Consider the following 22,302-nt stretch of genomic DNA (forward strand, 5'->3'; position numbering starts at 1 on the left):
GTGCCACATCCAGGAATTCCTTGGGCACTCCAAGGATGGGCACTCCAAACCCCCCTGCCCGCCCTTTCCATGGGGAAATTCCTGCTCTGCCCACCCTGAGCCTCCCCTGGCCCAGCCTGAGGCTGTTCCTTTTATCCTCTCGCTGGTTTTCTGGGAGCAGCTGACCCCAAATCCCACTCAGAGCTGGTGGAGAGGACCCAGAGCTTTCCTGGAAGCAGGAAAATGATCAGGAAAGGGGTTCGGGTTTTTCCCAGTCCTCCCAGCCAGTCCCATCTGCTCCCTCCCTGAGGCAGTGACACTCTGCTGATCCCAAAAATGTGGGATCCTGCAGCTCCAGGAGGAGTGGGATGCTCCCAGCTGGGCATTGGGAGCACCCAGGGGATGGGAAAAACCAACATTCCAAACCCAGCCTGATTTGCATCTCCTGGAGAGCAAACAGGGACCCTGGGGTGGCCAAAGCTGCGACATTTCCATGGGATGATCCAAAAAGTCCATTCTCCAAACACCCTGGGGATGGGAAAAACCAACATTCCAAACAGCTCTGGAGCTCCTGGAGAGCAAACAGGGAGCTTGGAGTGGCCAAAGCTGTGACATTTCCATGGGAATATCCTAAAATTTCTCTCCAACACACAGGGGTCAGTGCTGGTGCTCTGGTGTCTTCAGCTGGTTTTAAGTGACTCCACTGCAGCCCCAAACTGAATTTGGGGTTTCTGAGACAAATCCTCAGCCAGGGCAGCTGGGACTAAAACCTGGGATAAGTTGCCAGACTTCCCAAGCCTCTGGTGTTCCTGGCTCACTTTTCCAGCCCCCTGGCCAGCTGCCACCTCTCATTCCCAGGCATTTCCAGCCATTTCTCAGGGACATTTCTGCTGTCCCTGGCTGTGAGAGGAGAAATTTGGGGAGAGCAGAGGATCCCACATCACCCTCAAAACACTCCTGGAGCCAGGCTGGAGCATGAGCAGCAGGGCAGGAGGGTTTGGGGAAGAGCTGATATTGCCAAAATTGAGAATTCTTTAGGAAAGCCTTTGGCACAAGGGCAGGGGGGTGAGGGGATGAGGCTGGCAGGGACAGGGACAGGGACAGGGACAGGGACAGGGACAGGGACAGGGACAGAGCTGGAGGGAACATGAACAGGGACAGGGAACAGGAACAGGCACAGGGACAGGGATGGGAGGGACAGGGACAGGGACAGGGACAGGGACAGGGACAGGGACAAGGACATGGACAGGGACAGGCACAGGGACAGGGACAGGGAAAAGGCACAGGAACAGGGACAAGCACAGGCACAGGGACAGGGATGGGAGGGACAGGGGCAGGAACAGGGACAGGCACAGGCACAGGGACAGGGATGGGAGGACAGGGATGGGAACAGGGACAGGCACAGGCACAGGCACAGGGGCAGGCACAGGCACAGGCACAGGCACAGGGACAGGGACAGGGACAGGACTGAGGCTGGCAGGCTCCTGGCCCATCCCACCTCTGGAATATTCCCAGCTCCTGATGAATTTTTCACCAGGCCTGAAATATTCATGGGTGGAGTATTTGTTGCTGATCCATCACCATGGCTGCTGGGGATCCAGGATCCTTCCAGGGGACATTTCCCAAGCCCTGGGGAAGGCACAGATGCCATCAAAGCCACTCCAGGCACACACAGGGACAGCCCTGAAGGTTGCTGTCCCCCCAGTCCATGCCAGCACCTGTGGGACTCATTCCAGGATTTGGGAAGTGCCACCACTGGTCTGGGTCACCCCATTCAGTGCTCAGTCCCTCTGCCCAAACCCCTCAGGATTGTTTCAAATTCCAAGGGTTTCAGCAGCCTGGGACAGTGGGAAGTGTCCCTGCCATGGCAGGGGTGGCACTGGAGGGGATTTAAGCTCCATTCCCACCCAAACCATTCCCTGATTCCATGATCCTGAAGGGGGAAGGATGCAGAGAGGGAAGCAGAATCTCACATCCCTCAGGGAATGGCAGAGAGGAGTCCCAGGAGGGGAAGGGGTGATGCAGGTACCTACAGTAAAGTCCCAGCACGATTTTTTTTAGGAATATTTCTCCCAAAATCAGCCACTGGCCTGGCCAGGGAATTTTCTGTGTCCCAGATCAGTCCTGGGAATTGTCACCCTGGGAAAAGAGAATTTTAACACCAAGCACTGAGGGCCTGCTGAGGCATCAGGAGAACTGGTCCCTTCATCCCAAAACGTCCTTTCCACTTCCCCCCTCTGATAATATCCCCCCTTCTTCTTCTTTCCCAGCCCATTTCTTCTCTTCCTGCTGTTTGTGCTTTTCCCTTCCCCTCTGTGCCTTTTTGTACTTCAGGAATGAGCTCAGGATGGAATTCATGTGTTCCCTGAGCTGAGGATGGCAATCCCTGTGTTCCCTCAGCTGGAAATGGCAATCGCTGTGTTCCCTCAGATGGAAATGGCAATCCCTGTGTTCCCTCAGCTGGGGATGGCAATCCCTGTGTTCCCTCAGCTGGGGATGGAATCTCTGTGTTCCCTCAGATGGAAATGGCAATCCCTGTGTTCCCTCAGCTGGGGATGGCAATCCCTGTGTTCCCTCAGCTGGAAATGGCAATCCCTGTGTTCCTTCAGCTGGAAATGGCAATCCCTGTGTTCCCTCAGCTGGAAATGGCAATCCCTGTGTTCCCTCAGATGGAAATGGCAATCCCTGTGTTCCCTCAGCTGGGGATGGCAATCCCTGTGTTCCCTCAGCTGGAAATGGCAATCCCTGTGTTCCTTCAGCTGGAAATGGCAATCCCTGTGTTCCCTCAGCTGGGGATGGAATCTCTGTGTTCCCTCAGCTGGAAATGGCAATCCCTGTGTTCCCTCAGCTGGGGATGGCAATCCCTGTGTTCCCTCAGCTGGAAATGGCAATCCCTGTGTTCCCTCAGCTGGGGATGGAATCCCTGTGTTCCCTCAGCTGGGGATGGAATCTCTGTGTTCCCCTAGCTGAGGATGGCAATTCCTGTGTTCCCTCAGCTGGAAATGGCAATCCCTGTGTTCCCTCAGCTGGAAATGGCAATCCCTGTGTTCCCTTTGCCCCAGCATTGTTCCTTTGCTGCCCCCATGCTCCAGCTGTCAGAATTCCAGAGCCAGGAGCAGTAAATGGGATATTTCATCCCCCTGGCAGGGCCATCCATCATTCCTGGGGCTCCTTCTGTGCCAACAAAAGTTGCTCCACAGACAAAACAAGGCAAGGAATGAATAATCCAATAGAAAACATGGAATTCGACCCACCCCCAGAGCTGGGGGATGCTGCAGGAGGGAGAATCACCCAGCATTCCTGGAAAATCACTGCTGGTTCCTGGAAATGTTTTCGCCACCAGGAGTGTTTTTTCCACAGCATCACCTCCCAAGTATCCCAGTTCATGAATCCCACTGGTTTGGGAAACAGTTGGGGAGCAGAATTTTGGGAGTTATGTTTTGGGAGCTGAATTTTGAACCTCAGATATTGCGTGAAGGTGATGGATATATTCCCTAAAATTCCCTGAAAATTCCATGAGGTGTTTGAGGAGACTCTGGAGCCCTTCAGAGGTGGCAAAATTCCCTTAAATTCAAATTCCCAAGGGCTGAGGTGGCTCTGGAGCCCTTCAAGGACAGGCACAAATATTCCCATAAATTTTCACCCCTCAGGCATTGAATGGTTGAGGTGGCTCTGGAACCCTTGAGAGGTGAAATTTCCCTAAAATTCACATCCCTGAGGTATTCAAAGGGTTGAGGTGGCTCTGGAATCCATCAGAGGTGGAAATATTCCCTTAAATTCACATCTGTAAAATACTGGGAGGTTTGAGGTGGCTCTGGAACCCTCCAGAGGTGCTTCCCCATCCCAAAATACAACTCAGAAATCCAGAGTATCCAGCTCTTCCTTCAGCCAGAGGGGCTGGGATAGACTCAGCTTTGCTGAGCCAAGGGGAGGGATTAGCCCTGCCCAGCACCACTGCTGGCATTTAAATCATCCAGAAATTAAAAGGGACAAAACAATGATTCCTGATCCTGGTTTAACAACACCTGAACCAATGCAGAGATTCTGGAATCATCCCACAGCAACCAGGCTGGGAAACCAAGAAAATAAATTCCAAGAAAACTTTCCCTGGATATTTTTTTTTGCCTGCTCTGAAGAAGACGTGTGTGGAAGGCAGCGCACAATCAGTCTGGATTAGCAGACGAGTGATTAAGCCCGGCCCAAGAACAAAGGCAGCTGATGAGGAGCGAGATTGGATTTAGGTCACACTCAAAGGCCGGGAATAAATCCCGCCCTCAACCCAATTACGGGTCCTGATTGAGGAAGGGAAAGGGAAAAAAATATCTTGGGATGAGTTTGGGAGGATTTCCAGGCTGAGCTTTAACCATTCCCTGCCCAAACTCCGCAAAGGCTTTTCCAGGGGGTGGAATGAGAGATGTGGGACGTGCAGAGTGGGTTAGAAGGGTTTATCCCATTAAAACCTGGAGCAGGTGAGGCTGTGGTCGTGTCCTGCTGGAATATTCCAGATCCTCTCCTGGGGGATGTTCAGAGGTGGAAATATTCCCTAAAATTTTCACCCCTGAGGAGCTGGGGATGTCGAGGTGGCTCTGGAGCCCTTCAGAGGTGGAAACATTCCCTAAAATTCCCATCCTTGAGGTATTGGAATGATCTGAGGTTTTAATTCCAACCCAGCCCAGCTACCCTTTGGAAAGCTCATCCTAAATCCCAAGATGGGGCTTTTCCTCTGAATTCCAAGCAGCCTGGCTGAATCTGGGAGGAGTCAGGATCCCACTTTTCTCCAGAAAATGAGCAGATTTTCCCAGGTTTGGATTTTCCAGAGGCCCCCAAAGCACTTCCCTCTCCAAAGCACACCAGGCAGGAAGGATGGGAGTCAGGGAATCCTGGAGCTGCTCTGAGCACCAGAGCCTGAGAGATTCCCCCTGGCCATGGATTTCCTTTCATCATTCCCATAAATCCATCTCTGATGCCCTTTCCTGTTCCTTTCCTCTCTCATCCCTCAATTTTGTGCCAAATGACCACAGAATATCCTGTGCCATTCCTGGCTCAGCTGCCTGGGGAAAGGATCCCATTCCTGGCATGGTTTGGGTTGGGTGACATTTGAGAACATTTGGGAGTGGAAAACCTCCAGTTCTTTCCCATAAATCTGACAGGATTAACCCAAAGGGGAGGGAAGGGAGGAAGGGAGGGAGGGAGGAAGGGAGGAAGGGAGGAAGGGAGGAAGGGAGGAAGGGAGGAAGGGAGGAAGGGAGGAAGGGAGGAAGGGAGGAAGGGAGGAAGGGAGGAAGGGAGGAAGGGAGGAAGGGAGGAAGGGAGGAAGGGAGGAAGGGAGGAAGGGAGGAAGGGAGGAAGGGAGGAAGGAAGGAAGGGAGGAAGGAAGGAAGGAAGGAAGGAAGGAAGGAAGGAAGGAAGGAAGGAAGGAAGGAAGGAAGGAAGGAAGGAAGGAAGGAAGGAAGGAAGGAAGGAAGGAAGGAAGGAAGGAAGGAAGGAAGGAAGGAAGGAAGGAAGGAAGGAAGGAAGGAAGGAAGGAAGGAAGGAAGGAAGGATGGATTCCCAGCCAGATTTCCTTCCTGAGCTTGCTCTGATGTCAGAGGTTTTTTTGCTGTTCTCTCCCTGGATTTGACTTGGCAGCTTCCAAAATTCCCACCAATGATGCTTTGAAACATCCTGAAAGTAACTGAGAAAAGGTCAGTTTGAGAAAACCCTGAAAATCCAACTTCTCATCCTTTTTCTGAGAAAATCCTGGGGATGAACTGTGGAAACATCAGGGTGAGGATGGAAAATCCTAAATCCCACAGAGGGAAAACTGCAGGGATGGTTTGGGGCTGTCCTCTGGTAAAAATAGAGCAGGAAATCAACATCCTAAATAAAAGATGAGAGCAGGCAGAGAGCAGCCAGGTGAGCCAGGGGAGGAGCTTAGCCCAGGAGCCATCCCAGCACAATTCCCTCCCCACCGAGGGACATCTGAAACCCGGGATCAGCCGCGGGACAGTGCTGTCCCTGGAGATCAGCCCCGAGCTGCGCCAGGGTGAATGTGCGGCGAAGGGGACGCGGGGGAGCGGCAGGAGGTGACAAACCGGGGCTGACAGCCCGGCCCCGCCGCCTGCACGCTCCCTGAGCACACAACCCCTTCCCTGAGGATGGGCTCTGCAGCCACAGGGATCAGGGGCTGGGGGAGGGCCCTGCCTGGAGGAGGCTGCTCTGAGGGATCACCATCCTCCTCTGCCTCACGCCTGGAACACGCTGCACCCGCACCAGCCACTTTTTCTAAATCCTCAATTCCAGCCCAGCGATTCCAGAGGCAATTGCAGCTTTCAGAGCCAAAAGAGTTGGGACAGGTGTGTGGCTGGCTTGGAGGAGATTCACGGAATTCTAGTCTTCTCAAGGATCTTCCCTTCATGGAAACCTTCCCTTCACAAGGATCTTCCCTCCATGGAAATCTTCACTTCATGGAAGTCTTGATGTGGAAAGGTCTGGCTTTCCTCTGGAATCCAGTGGAAAGAAGGTCCCTTGGTGTCCAAAATCTCAGTTTTTATCTGGGTAGGAAAGGCTTGGCTCCTCCCCTGGCTGGAGCATCTCCCAGTGGGATGATGGAATTTTATCAGTCATGCACTGGAACTCAGTGGCCATGAACAGGAGATATCTCCTGGAGGGAGGATGGGCTGTGGGAAGATAAAGATGATTGCCCAGCTGGTTTAAAGATGGCCCATTAGCAGATAATGTGTGCCAGGAGATCAGGGGCACTGCCACACCCGGGTCAGCAGATGGGGACAGAATTCACATTGCTGGTCACATCCTGTATTGCAAGACACACATGAATGTAAAGATTCCCAAAAAGAATTAATTATTTTGTGTTGGAATCAGCAATCAGAGGGAAGAGGCAGCTCCTTCCTTCAGAATTCCACATATTCCTTGCCACACTCCTGCAGACAGCCACGAGTTGGGAGCTTCTGGCTCCACACAATTCCCCGCCCAGTGACCTGTGTATGAGCCAGGGACACCACTGGGAGCTGCTGGGAGAGCCAGGCCTGGCTGGGCTGCAGGGGCACTCCCACATGGGAATTCCTGCCTGGATCAGCAGAACTCCCTGGCACAGAGCAGGACCCCGGCGTGTGCCAGAGCTTGGGACACTGGGGTGGCACAGGGTGTGTCCTACCACGGCTGGGAGTGTTCCAGGTCATGGAACCAGGGATTGTTTGAGTGGGAAGGGGTCTGAAATCCCATTCTGTGCCACCATAGGCAGGGACACCTCCCACTGTCCCAGCCGCTCCCAGTGTCCAGCCTGGCCTTGGGCACTGCCAGGGATCCAGGGGCAGCCACAGCTGCTCTGGCAATTCCATCCCAGCCCTGCCCACCCTGCCAGGGAACAATTCCTGCCCAAGATCCCATCTGAACCTCCTCCCTCTTTGTTTGGACCCATTTCCCCTCTCCTGTCCCTCCATGCTCTCCTGAAAACCCTGGAGAGCCACTAGAATTCCAGGGGTCACAGCCACGCTGACCCCACTGTTCAGCCAATGGTGTCACAATGCAATGGTGCATTTTATTGGGAGCTCCAAACCTTCCTTGGGAGCTCCAAACCTTCTTTGGGAACTCCAAATCTTCCTTGGGAACTCCAAACTTTCTTTGGGAACTTCAAACCTTCTTTGGGAACTCCAAATTTTTTGGTAACTCCAAATCTTCATTGGGAACTCCAAACCTTCTTTGGGAACTTCAAACCTTCTTTGGGAACTCCAAATTTTTTGGTAACTCCAAATCTTCATTGGGAACTCCAAACCCGCATTAGGAATTCCAAACTTTTATTGGGAACTCTAAACCTTCTTTGGGAACTCCAAACCTTTGTTAGGAACTCCAAACCTTTATTGAGAATTCCAAACCTTTATTGGGAGCTCCAAACCTTTATTGGGAATTCCAAATAATCCCTCCCCATCCCACATTCCCTGCTTTGGCACTCCAGGGGTGGCTGCTCTTCCCTGGATCCAGGAATGGAGCAGGATGAGCTCAGCCAGGCCTGCCAGCCCCATCCTCCCTGAAACCGAGCAGGATGAACCCCCAGATGTCAATTTTGGGGGGATTTTCTCCTGGAAATTGTTCCTAAAAGCAAATTTCCCCCTGCCCCAGGGGACTCAAAGCCAATCCCACACACCCTGAGCCCCCTGAGCCTCCTTCCACCCAAATCCACAGAGCTGCAGGAAAAGGGAAAACAAAACCAGCTCCCCAGAGCTGTGTGGGGAAGCAAGAGATTCCCACAAATCCTCAGATCTACACCCCTGGATAAGTGGGGGTTCCCTCACCTTTCCAGGGGGGATTTCAGCCTGTCCAAGACCTCAGAAACACAGCCCACATTTCCTCTTAAATCCTGGAATTAGAGGAATAACCCCTTTTCCAGACAGAGCCTATCAAAAAATATGGGGGAAAGAGAGGGAAAAATACAAATATCCCTCAGGAAAAGGTGATTTTTCCACCACACACAGCAGGAGGGCCCTGACAGGGATCTGCCAGCAATGGAAACGTCACCTTTGGACAGGATTTTTATCTGCTGTCAAATTAAATCCATGGCACATTTAATCAGGGGAGGCAGAGCCAGATCCAGTGTCTCCAGGGAAGTTTTATGGGAAGCAGGAAGATGGATTGGAGGCTGCAGGGATGCTGAAGGGAGGACACAAAAAAGAGTTTCCCCCATGGAAAAATATCAGGATTGTGCAAAGATGAACTGTGTCAGCTTTTAAATTTATTTCTTTTCCAAGCAGAAAGAAACAAATGTTTTTTCTTGTCGATGGTTCTGCCCCAAAACAGGACACAAAATTCCTGATGTGCTTCAAGCAGGAGGGAAAAAAATGGAGATGAGGGGGGAGAATATCCTGTCAGATGGAGTTTGGGAGGAGGTTTGGAATATTTGGGTGAATCCCTGTGGGAGCAGGATTTTTTCCTTGCTCCTTCCAGCAGCACCCACTGGGAGGGCTCTGGAGCAGCCCCCAGGTCCCACCTCTGGAAAATGTTTTGGATTCAGAGCATTCTTCCACAGGGACAAAAATCCCAACATTGGAGCAGCCAAGGAATGCTGGGGAGCTGTGGCAAAGTGGGAAAGAAATAAAATTAACTAGGGGGCAAAAAAAAAACCAAATCTGACCAGAAGGAAAAGCACAGAGAAAAATTCTTTGGTGCCTGCAAATCCAAACAGCCTCTGGGAGAGAAGCAGCAGAATTTATCTTTATTTTGGAGATAAAGACGAGGCTAAAATTCCTGTTGAACATGATCCAAGAAGGCAGATAATGCCCAGATTACGTCTCCAAAGTTTTATCACATTAAACTGGAGGAGAAAGGGGAGGGGCAGCTCCTGGGGATGGAGATTCGGGTTCCAGAGAGGCACATTTGGGTTTTGGGGAGGGAGATTTGGGTTTCAGTGATGAAAATTTGGGTTCCAGAGAGGGATATTTGAGTCAAGGGATGGAGATTTGTGTTCCAGGGATTGAAATTTGGGTTCTAGGGAGGGAGATATGGGTTCCAAGGATGGCGATTTGGGTCCTGAGGGGTCAGATTTGGGTTCCAGGGAGGGGGATTTGGGTTCCAGAGAGGCAGATTTGGGTTTTGGGGAGAGAGATTTGAGTTCCAGGGATGAAGATTTGGGTTCCAGGGGTTGAGATTTGGGTTCAGAGGATGGAGATTTGTGTTCCAGGGAAAGAGATTTGCATTCCAGGGCTGGAGTTGACTCCAATCTCTGGGATGTTTAATGTGCAGATTGATCGGGGCTTTCACAGTGAGGAGTTTAAGGAATCAACATCTGGAAAGAAAAACCTCTGGAGTAATTGGAGCTGGCTGCAAGCAAAGGCAGCAGAAGGTCAGGGGGTTGAATGTGGCCAAAAAGTGATGAGGGGAGCTGGAAAGGGGCCGGGTTAGTGCAGCACCAGAGGATTTCCTCTGTGAGGAAGGCTGTGAGGGAGGAAGGATCCTGTCCCACACTGATGGGTGATTCACAGAGATGGATTCTGGTGGATTCTCCTGGGAAAAAAAAATCTAAATCTCAGCTTCATGCCCTCTTTGTCCAGCCCAGGGAGCAGTTAAGGGAACACTTAGCTCACCCTGATTTGGGGGATTCCACACCCAGCCCCAGTTAAACATCTTTTTAAACACTGTTTAATGGCCTTGGTGTTTCTCAGAGCCTGGCATAACAGAAACCATTCGGGAAAAGCATTTCTGAGGGTTTTCCCTACTTTTGATGGAGCTGGGGTGAAAATGCCTGGCACAGGTTCTCTGGTAACCTGCTGGTGACAGGGACACTCCGTGGCAGAACCAGTTAGGAATGAGATTAAATCACCCAGGGCTGTGCAGCCAGGAGTGATCCCAGCTGCAGGCCCAGCTGTGCATCCAAGCCCACATCTGGAACAGCTCTGCACCTTCTCTGAGGAAGAGATCCAGCAGGTCTGGCACTATGGGACAGCAAAGCCACAGAAAGGCAGATTTAATCCAGACTGCGTAGCAGATTTAATCCAGACTCCACAGCAGATTTAATCCAGACTTCACATCAAACCAACCTCAGCTCAGCCCATGCAGAAGCCCAATCACAATCCAGTGGTTGGGATCATCCTTTGGGCTCGGAGCAGCACCAGGTTCCTGGTGCAGGAACGTTCAGAGATGCCAAACCCCTCAGCTGAGCATCCTCAGATCCTCCCTGGGCCAAACCTGGAGCTGCTTCACCTCCCAGTTCATTCCCAGCAGCCCTGGGACCCCCCCAGGCCTGGTTTTACAAACTGAACCCCAGAGGGTCAGGGGGTGGCCTGACCCCTGGAATTTTCACCCCACCAAAGCTGAGCTGCTCTCCCTGAGCTCTTCCCACCGCTTTCAATCCAGGGTGCCTCAATCCAAGGAGGAAACCTTTGGAAAAATGGGAGCTGGTGGAAACAGAGGCAGGTCTGGGGATTACAAAGGGGGGCTACACATCCACCCACCCCATAAAATCTCCATTTCCATGGATTTCCCTGTGATCAGCCACTGGCACTCAGGAGCCAATCTGAGCAGCACAATCCTGGTTTGTTCCAAACACAGCAGCCACGGGAATGCTGCATCCCATAGCCCAGCACCTGGGATGCTCTGACAGAGCCAAACCTGCTCCCGCTGCCAGGAGCACAAATTTCCAGCAGAGCCCTCCGGGAGCACACACCGGGAGCTGCTGGAATCACATCCCGGGGAGCTGCACGAGGAAGGAGCCCTGGGAAGCTGCCAGTGGGGGCAGGGAGGGGATGGCAGAACACCCTGGCAGAGAAGCAGAAACCCGGGAATGGGAATGGGAATGGGAATGGGAATGGGAATGGGAATGGGAACGGGGATGGGAATGGGAATGAGAATGGGAATGGGAATGGGAACGGGAATGGGAATGGGAATGGGAATGGGAATGGGAATGGGAATGGGAACGGGAATGGGAACGGGAATGGGGATGGGAATGAGAATGGGAACGGGAATGGGAATGGGAATGGGAACGGGAACGGAAACGGAAACGGGAACGGGAATGGGAATGGGAACGGGAATGGGGATGGGAATGGGAATGGGAACGGGAATGGGAATGGGAACGGGAACGGGAATGGGAACGGGAATGGGGATGGGAATGAGAATGGGAACGGGAATGGGAATGGGAACGGGAACGGGGACGGGAATGGGAATAGGAATGGGAATGGGAATGGGAACGGGAACGGGGATGGGAATGGGAATGGGAACAGGAATGGGAATGGGAACGGGAATAGGAATGGGAATGGGAATGGGAATGGGAATGGGAATGGGAACGGGAACGGAAACGGGAATGGGAATGGGAACGGGAATGGAAATGGGGATGGGAATAGGAATGGGAATGGGAATGGGAATGGGAACGGGAAAGGGAAAGGGAAAGGGTATGGGAATGAGAATGGGAATGGGAATGGGAATGGGAATGGGAATGGGAATGGGAATGGGAATGGGAATGGGAATGGGAACAGGAATGGGAATGCGAACTGGAATGGGAATGGGAACGGGAATGGGAATGCGAACTGGAATGGGAATGGGAACGGAAATGGGAACGGGAATGGGAATGGGATTAGGAATGGGAATGGGAACAGGAATGGGAATGGGAAAGAGAAAGGGAATGAGAACGGGAACGGGAACTGGAACGGGAACGGGAATGGGAACGGGAGCTCGCCGTGCTGTCCCTGCCACCATCCCTGTGCCCGGGCTGGTGAATCCCCTCCTGCCTGCTCCAGCTGGGAGCGCTGGCTGCGCTTGGAAAGCAAAATCCCTGGGAAACACTGACCCCCCTCCCGGGAACACCCCGACCCATCCAGCGGCAGCGCCGCCACGTCACAAGGAGCCACCAGTGCCCTTGGTGACTCCCGTTCCGCCCAGAGCCCTTCCCGGGGCTCTCCCGGCCCCGCAGAGCTCCCTTTGGCTGGAATCCCATGGGATCAGCGGAGCCACCGCCAGGGCGCTTCCGTCTGAGCAGGAGCCGCTCTGGGATCCCTGAAACCCCCGGGGCTCAGCCCTGCTCCCTGATTCCATGGACTGGGAGGTGGCGGGGAGAGCTGGGGATGAATGTCAGGATCTTTGGGGTCCCCCATCCTCCCTGCTGCATTTCCCTGCTGCTGCTTTCCTCAGCCTCTCCCGAACACTGCAGACACTTGGGAATTTCCCTGATCCATCTTTATTCCAGAGGGAGGCTGCTGAGCCCCAGTCACTGCCCCAAGCTTCCTGGTGTGGAATCCTAATGGAATGGTTTGGGTTGGGAAGGACCTTAGAGCCCATCCCATTCCCGAGGGCAGGAACATGGGACACAGCAGGAATGGGGATGAGCCCCAAACCCATCCCATTTCTAGGGCAGGGATTTGGGACACAGCAGGAATGGGGATGAGCCCCAAACCCATCCCATTCCTGAGGGCAGAGATTTGGGACAGGGCAGGAATTGGGATGAGCCCCAAACCCATCCCATTCCTGAGGGCAGAGATTAGGGACAGGGCAGGAATGGGGATGAGCCCAAGCCTATCCCATTCCTGAGGGCAGGGATTTGGGACACAGCAGGAATTGGGATGAGCCCCAAACACATCCCATTCCTGAGGGCTGGGATTTGGGACACAGCAGGAATTGGGATGAGCCCCAAACACATCCCATTCCCAAGGGCAGGGACACCTCCCAGTACCTCTGGCTGCTCCAAACCCATCCAAGCTGACCTTGCACAGTTCCAGAGGCACCCACAGCTCCATTGGGCACCCTGTGCTGGGGCCTCAGCACCTGCTGCATCCCTGATCCATTTATATCACCCCACAGAGCACATCAGCTCCAAGGAGCAGGAATGTGCTGGGTTGGATTTGGGGTTCATTCCCTGTTTTCCCCTTGTTTTCCAGAAAAGTCAGGACAGGGCTGGATCTCCTCACACATCCTCCCTCACAAGCTGCTGGCTTGTAACTCATTCCATGAGTTACATCCACATGGGGGGTTTTGGGAAGGGAAATTCCACCTGGGATGTAGCTCATCTGCCACTCCAGGATGTGTGGAAGCAGGAAGGGACTGAGGAATGGCTCCTTTGGGATCACAGGCACAGACTCCAAAGCAAATCCCTCTCCAAGGCTTGACATGAAAGCAGCACTTTGGGGGCCTGGTGTTCAGAGCTGCTTTTCCCCAGGATCCTGGCCAGGAATGAGAGGAATTCCACGTGGGTGGCAGGGATGTGGTGGGGCTGGGAGCCAAATGTCTGGGAAGAGGCATCTCCCTCTGAGTATCCTTATTCCAAAGGCTTCCAGAGCCACTTGGTACCGGGGGATAAATACAGGATTCTCCCAGCAGAGCCAGGAGCCATCCCTGCCATCCCAGAGGAATAAATCCAGGATTCTCCCAGCAGAGCCAGGAGCCATCCCTGCCATCCCAGAGGGATAAATCCAGGGTTTATCCAACAGCCAGGAGCCATCCCTGCCATCCCAGTGGGATAAATCCAGGATTTGCCCAACAGCCAGGAGCCATCCCTGCCATCCCAGTGGAATAAATCCAGGATTTGCCCAACAGCCAGGAGCCATCCCTGCCATCCCAGAGGAATAAATCCAGGATTTGCCTAACAGCCAGGAGCCATCCCTGCCATCCCAGAGGAATAAATCCAGGGTTTATCCAACAGCCAGGAGCCATCCCTGCCATCCCAGAGGGATAAATCCAGGGTTTATCCAACAGCCAGGAGTCATCCCTGCCATCCCAGTGGGATAAATCCAGGATTTGCCCAACAGCCAGGAGCCATTCCTGCCATCCCAGAGGAATAAATCCAGGATTTGCCCAACAGCCAGGAGCCATCCCTGCCATCCCAGTGAGATAATCTCAGCCACTTGTCTGAAAAAGGCACAAAAGCTTTGTGTTGTTGAGTTGCTGGTGGGAATTTGGTTCCCCAGGAAAAAAAAAAAAATCAGTGAAGAGTCTCTTTTTATTTTACAGAACTGCCACAGATGTTGTGGTTGGGATTTTTTTTTTATTCTATTTTGTAGAAGTGCCTGGTTTGTGTCATGTTTGTTGGAACCTGCTTGGCTCACCCAGACTGAGGCTCCAGAAATGTTCAAAGGGATCTGGAGAGGGGAAGGGAAGGGGAGGGAAGGGAAGGGAAGGGAAGGGAAGGGAAGGGAAGGAAGGGAAGGAAGGGAAGGGAAGGGAAGGGAAGGGAAGGGAAGGGAAGGGAAGGGAAGGGAAGGGAAGGGAAGGAAGGGAAGGGAAGGGAAGGGAAGGGAAGGGAAGGGAAGGAAGGGAAGGGAAGGAAGGAAGGGAAGGGAAGGGAAGGGAAGGGAAGGGAGGAAGGGACCTTGCACTATCCCAGTTGCTCACCTAGAGAGGAGAAGCTCCAGGAGAGCTCAGAGCCCCTGGCAGGGCCTGAAGGGGCTCCAGGAGAGCTGCAGAGGGACTGGGGACAAGGCAGGGAGGGACAGGACCCAGGGAATGGCTCCCAGTGCCAGAGGGCAGGGCTGGCTGGGATCTTGGGCAGGAATTGTTCCCTGGCAGGGTGGGCAGGGCTGGGATGGAATTGCCAGAGCAGCTGTGGCTGCCCCTGGATCCCTGGCAGTGCCCAAGGCCAGGCTGGACATTGGGAGCAGCTGGGACAGTGGGAGTGTCCCTGACATGACTGGGGTGGCACTGGAGGGGATTTAAGATCCCATCCAAACCATTCCCATGACCTTATTGGAGAAGTGGATGCAGCCTGGAGAGGAATTTAAGCATCTGGTAATGTTTATTTCAGAGCAGAAATGAAAGGTGAGATGGGAAGATTGTGATCCAAAATCTATTTGTGTGGAGCAGGAGAGCAAGGAACACGCTCTGGGCAGATCCCACAGCAAACAGGATCAGGGCTCTGTGTTCCCAGCCCAAAGCACCCTCCAGGTTCTCCTGTGGACAAATTCTCCTGAGAACATCAGGTTTGGGACACCCCGCCCCAGGGCACCTCTCCTGAGGTGACATTCACCCTTGTCCCAGGGAACAGGGACAGGAGCAGAGGGAACAGCCTCACCTGGGCCAGGGGAGCTCAGGGGGGATTTTGGGAACAGCTCCTCCTGGAAAGGGCTGTCCAGCCAGGGCAGGGGTGGAATCCTCATCTCTGGAGGGATTTAACAGCCCTGTGGACCCTTGGGGACAATGTCAGTGCTGACCTTGGCAGTGCTGGGTTAGACCTTGGCCTCCCTGATCTTTGCCAAGCAGAAGGATTCTGTGATTCCAAGACACACAAGAAAGAAATCCTGAAAGCCAGCTCGTGTTTTGAGCTTTTTCACAGATTTTGGCTGCTCTTGCCTTGTTCTGGTTTCCAAGGGTTGGGGCAGAACCTCTGGAGTTCCCTGGGGACAGTAATGTGGATTCAGCCTGAAACCTGAGCCCCACTGGGCACAAAGCCTCGTGTTCCTGAGCAGGAATTAACTGCAAACCATCCCTGCCAAGAGGAAACCTCCAGCTCAGCCAGCAGCAGAAGGAGCCATTCCCATCCCAGCTGCATCCTCAGCCCATGTCTGGAAGGAAAATATTGGATTAGGGGGATTGAAGGGAAATCCCTGTCTGGGCCTCAGTTTCCCAAAGAAACAGCTCAGCTCAAAAGCCTAAAACTCACAAAAACTCCTGGTTCCAGCAGGATTTTAGAATTTTGCCAAAAAAAAAAAACGCTCTCTGACCCAAATTCCTTCTCTCCCCCCTCTCCCAGCTGCTCCCTGGTGCCACTGCAGGTCCCTGCCAGCCTCTCCTTGAGCCAGGTGTGGTGATTTGTCACAGCCTGGGCTGATGAGCCCTGTCATTATCCAATTACCCTGAAATCGCTTTGAGCCGGCCAAAATGCAAATCAAGGTGTTAATTCCCGGCGTCTAAAAATAGCCAGCAGAGCCGGGGATGTTTGCAGGAGACACAGGTGAGGGAATAAAGGGAAAAAAACCCCACATTTCAATCAGGTTCAGTCCTTCAAATCCCAGCTGATTTCCTCTGCAATTCCTCCAGGATGCTCCAAAGTGGGGGAAATCCCAATTCCAATCCCTCCTCCTGCTGCCCCCCAAATTCCCTGTCCTGGCAGGGGATTGTGCCCATTCCCAGGAAATTCCATCTGTGGGGGGTTTTAAAGGGATCAAATCCCGGATTTATCGACCTTGAGCTGCAAAGCTGTGACATTCCTGGCAAAAATCCCTCCTGCCCTGCCTGAGGAATATCCCACAGATTGTTTCATGCCAGGATTGGCAGCTGGAGGGAACATTTCCATACAGAGACCTCATCTCACATTCCCAAAATGAGCTCCTGCCCTATTTAAAGGTGTAGGAGGGGATGGGACACAGCTGGATCCAGGGGGGTGGTCCTGGGGTGGATCTTGGGGTCCAGCAGGCACCTCAAGCACTTCCAAACATCTCCAGGGCTGTTGTTTGAACGGAAGGCTGAGGATGTGTGGGGTGGGATGCCAGGATCATCCAGCAGCTCCTCCTGCCAGGAGAGCTTGGATCAGACCTGGAGAGATCCACAGGCTGTGAGAGAAGGGGGGTGACTCCTGCCTCTGTCACCAGGCTTTCCCAAAAAGTCAAGAGTAACAGAATCCTGGAACGGTTTGGGATGGGAGGAACCTTAAATCCCATCCATGGCAGGGACACTCCCACTGTCCCAGCTGCTCCCAATGTCCAGCCTGGCCTTGGGCACTGCCAGGGATCCAGGGGCAGCCACAGCTGCTCTGGCAATTCCATCCCAGCCCCTTCCCAATATCCAGCCCTGCTCTCAGTTTAAAGGCTCCCTGTCCCTCCATGGGCCAAATCCAGAGAGAAATCCCATGGCAAGGCCAAGAATCCCCATCCATGGTGGGAACAGTCCTCAGGTTTCCCTCTGGAATTCATTGCAGGGAGGAAATTGGGTGGGAGCTTTATCAGGTGCAGCTGCTCCAATTCCCCATCCCAGCGACTCTGCAGCAATGGGAGAGGGTTACAAAAAATGAGGGAGGCAGGATCCACTCAGAAGGTTTGGATTTGATCTAACAGGGAATTCTGGGATGGGTTTTGTCTCATTATAATTATCATTATAATTATCATTGTTTTGTTCCAGGCAGCAGCTCAGGCTCCCCATTATTTTTAATTGGCTTCATTCCTCGTTAGATTGAACACAGATTCGTCAGCAGGCACAATTCCTCACAGAATGCAAATCCAGGCACCAAATGTCCAGGCTCCAGCAGTCCTGGATAAACACAGAGTGTTTCTATAGTGGGAAACCTTCCCTTCAGGAATTCCCTGTCCTCTGGGATGAGGGACACAGGCCAAGCTGTCCTGTCCCCAGCACAGGGATGGATTCAGCTCAGCAAAAACAATTGGAGGGCAGGAAGTAGGTGGGAATAGGAGGGACACAATTCCCAAAGGTGCATTCCCACTGCCAATTGTCCTGGAGCAGGTAAATAACAGGGAATGTTGGCTCAGCTGCTGTGCATAACCACTGGGGCTCAGGAAATGCTGGAATTCCTGGAGCATGAATTCTGCTCTTTGCCTCCAATCCTGAACAATGGCCTGAAAATCCTTAGAGCCCAGATATGCCCAGATATCCATCACTCCCACCAGGCCCCAGAGCAGGACAAGGAGTTGTATCCAGCCAGTCCCACTGGGATTTCAGCCTTCTTTGTCCTAAAGGGCTTCCTGTCCTTGGAAAGCAAGGGAAAGGGGCCAGGAGCTAAAAAAGGTGGGAAGAAACACGTGGAGGACGCTCGGGTGAGGAGGATTTGTGGAGCCGTGGAGAGAGAGGGTGGGAGAAATAGGAAGAGGTGGGAATGAGGATGGGGAGGGGTTGTTTATGTCCAGGAATGCAGAGGATTCTGAAATAGGACTTGGGTTTTCCAGGGAAGCAGGAGGGGCCTCACTGTGTCCATGGAGTGAGGCAGGAGCACTTTCTGGGATGAGCCTTGGGAGCAGCAGCTTGGCACAGGGGATAGATCCTCTTTATTTTGGGTATCCAGGAAAGCTCAGTGAGGATTTGGGACCCACTGAGGACCCTCCACAGCTCAGGGCTGGCACCTGAGGACAAAAGTAGTCACCTGGCCACTCGGGTGTGGCTGTTCCCTAAAATCCCTGTCAACCACCAGGGCTTGGTGCCTTTGGGCCGTTCATTTTCCAGGTGAAATCCCAATCCTGGTGTAATTTTTGGGTGCTTTACTCACATCACAGAGGCTGACTCACAGGGTGCAAAAAAATCCCAAACAAACCACATTTGGGGTTTTCCTGGTAAATCCTGGGGTCTGTAACCACGCTGTAGGAATGGAAAATTCCTGTAAGAGCCGTTGGGGGGAAAAATAAATAAAAAATGGGAATTGGGATATAATCAGAGGCTGTTTCCAGGCTCCAGCCCAAATTCCAACACCTCGGGCAGGCAGTTGCTCATTTCTGCACTGCCAAACCCAGGAGCACAGCACAGTGGGGTCATTATTGGGGCTGGGGCAGGCTGGGAGGCGGGATTGAGCCCTTCCCACCTGGAATGCTGAGGATTGCTGATGCAGGGATTGTTGCTGCAGGCAGGGGTTTTTGCAGGCAGGGGTTGCTGCTGCAGGCAAGGATTGGTGCTGCAGGCAGGGATTGGTGCAGGCAAGAATTGCTGGTGCAGGCAGAGATTGGTGCAGGCAGGGATTCTTGCTGTTGCAGGCAGGGATTGCTGTTGCAGGCAGGGATTGCTGCTGCAGGGATTGCTGCTGCAGGCAGGGATTGGTGCAGGCAGGGATTGTTGCTGCAGGCAGGGATTGCTGTTGCAGGCAGGGATTGCTGCAGGCAGGGATTACTGCAGGCAGGGGTTACTGCTGCAGGCAGGGGTTACTGCTGCAGGCAGGGATTGCTGCAGGCAGGGATTGGTGCTGCAGGCAGGGATTGCTGCAGGCAGGGGTTGGTGCAGGCAGGGATTGGTGTTGCAGGCAGGGGTTACTACTGCAGGGATTACTGCAGGCAGGGATTGTTGCTGCAGGCAGGGATTGTTGCTGCAGGCAGGGATTGCTGCAGGCAGGGATTGTTGCAGGCAGGGGTTATTGCTGCAGGCAGGGATTGTTGCTGCAGGCAGGGATTGTTGCTGCAGGCAGGGATTGCTGCAGGCAGGGATTGTTGCAGGCAGGGGTTATTGCTGCAGGCAGGGATTGCTGCAGGCAGGGATTGTTGCAGGCAGGGGTTATTGCTGCAGGCAGGGATTGCTGCAGGCAGGGATTGTTGCTGCAGGCAGGGATTGTTGCTGCAGGCAGGGATTGCTGCAGGCAGGGATTGGTGGCCCACTGTGGGAAATGGGGTGAAAAGGGAGAGATTTGGGGCTCTGTGGCCATCCAGGAAGGGATTCCTGAGCTGCTCCCAGCAGGATGGGATTTGTTCCTACTGCAGACTGAGGGTTGGGATATCCAGCTGCTGAATTAGGGGGTGAAACACTTGGAGCAGAGGCAAGCAGGGTTTTAAAAACACATTCCCCAAGCCCAAACAGAGGGATGCTTCCTGGAATTCAGGCCAGCCAGACATCACTGGGGCTGGGGAAATATTTCTGGGAGCCTCTAGGGCTTTGGCATTTGCCTGTGGCTCTAAGGGCAATGTGAGGATGTCCAAATCCTGCTGCTGCTCCAGCGATGGATCCATGGAGTCTGGCCTGGCAGGAGCTGGATAAAAACATCCAGGATGTCCTTAGGAAGGGCAAGAGCAGCCCTGCCAGATCTGCCAACACGGGCATTCCCAGGAATCCCTCTGGAAAGGAGCTGTGGGGGAGGGTCAGGGCTGCTTCCACTGCCCACTCTGGGAGGGGATGGATCTCACAGCTGGAACAGCAGCTCTGGCTCACTGGGGACACTGGTGGGGATGGGAACATTGGTGGGATGTGAGGTGACAACAGCTCAGCCAAAATCCTGGAATGGTTTGGGTTGGAAGGACCTTTAACCCCAACCAGTGCCACCCCAGGGACACCTCCCACTGTCCCAGCTGCTCCCAGTGTCCAGCCTGCCCTTGGGCACTGCCAGGGATCCAGGGGCAGCCACAGCTGCTCTGCAATTCCATCCCAGCCCTGCCCACCCTGCCAGGGAACAATTCCTGCCCAAGATCCCAGCCAGCCCTGCCCTCTGGCACTGGGAGCCATTCCCTGTGTCCTGTCCCTCCCTGCCTTGTCCCCAGTCCCTCTGCAGCTCTCCTGGAGCCCCTCCAGGCCCTGCCAGGGGCTCTGAGCTCTCCTGGAGCTTCTCCTCTTCAGGGGAGCACCCCCAGGTTGTACTGGAATCATCCATGGATGTGCTGGGATGATCCAGAGCCATACTAGGATCATTCAGGGCTGTACTGGGATGGTCCAGGCCATGCTAGGATCATCCATGGCTGTACTGGGATCATCCATGGGTGTGCTGGGATGGTCAAGGTTGTACTGGGACCATCCATGGCTGTACTGGGATCATCCATGGGTGTGCTGGGATCATCCATGAGTTGGCTGAGATTATCTGTGGGTGTGCTGGGATGGTCCAGGGCTGTACTGGGATTATCCAGGCTGTACTGGGATAGTTCTGGCTGTACTGGGATCATCCAGGGCTGTACTGGGATGTTTCAGGCTGTACTGGAATTATTCACGGGTGTACTGGGATCATCCAGGGCCATACTGGGATCATCCATGGGTGTGCTGGGATGGTCCAGGCTCCTCAGCATCACTGCAGTTGCCATGGAAACCATTCCTTAGCCACACCTTGACGGGTCCAGGACCTCTCCCTCCACTCCCAAACAGTCCCTGGAGCATTTGGCACCAAGAACTCAGGCCAGGCCCTGGGCAGACAATGTTTAAATGACTTTATTTTTTATCTTTTCCTCATTTTATAAATGGGCACAGCACAGAAATAATTAAAAAAAATAGACAGTACCATTACAGTGCTAGATCCATTGGCAAAGATTATTTTTAGAGTCTTTTTTTTTCTTTTTTTTTTTTTTGTCATTATTTTTAAAGTTTTGGCCATTGAGTAAGAACAAAAACAATTAACAAACATTTTCTTTTCCTTTCCTTTTCGAAACAGACACTATGAAGCCATTTCAGTACTAAACTCTAGGAGAGTTATGTACATACAAAAAAAAAGTTCTGTTTAAGATATGTCTCCTATTAAAAATATTTACATGCATTTTTTTCCCTCCCGGATTCATTGAAAGCTCCAACATTTGTAGTGTTCCAGATCTTTGTTTTGTTCTCCTACTGGGATTGGAAATCAGCTCAGAAAAAAAAGTGAAGTTGGAATTACTTCAATCTTCTGGAAAGGGAGATTTTTTTTAAATTTTATTTTTGGGATGTTTATCAATGGAATATTTTTTTGTCTTTTTTTAAAATTATTTTATTTTTAATTTATACAAGAAGGTTCGATGTTTATTTACAGGAGGAGCAGTGGGTGATGGTTTATCCTGGAGATGTGGTGGTGAGAGAGAAGGGGGGGATTTTAAAAAGTTTTTCTATCAAACTGCAATGGGTTCCTGTTTTTCGGGAGTCTGGTTTGATTGTCAGCTGGGCTGGGGTCACTTTGGCCAGGGGGACCCTCAAGGGGGGAAATTGCTGCAGGAAAAATCCCTGGCACCCTGGAGGCCTTGGGAGAAGCACTGGGATGTGGGGTGTGAAAAAATCGGGGTTGTTTCACCCAAAAATCCAAATAATGGGAAAGAAAAACCAGAAATGAAGAGTTTGCACGCTGCAGGCTGAGGCAGAGATGGGGGAGCTGCCAGCAGGAGCCTGGGGGGGCTCAGGGGGCTCAGGGGGCTCAGGATCTATCCCAGGATCCCAGCCCGGATCTGCTCCGGCCCTGGCAGCGGCAAAAGGATCCCGATCCCAACCCCGGCTCATCCTCACCAAGGACACTGGGACTGGGACCGGCAGGACTGGGACCAGCGGGACCGGGATCAC

This window comes from Erithacus rubecula (assembly GCF_903797595.1).
Source record: "Erithacus rubecula genome assembly, chromosome: 23".
Lineage (NCBI taxonomy): Eukaryota > Metazoa > Chordata > Aves > Passeriformes > Muscicapidae > Erithacus > Erithacus rubecula.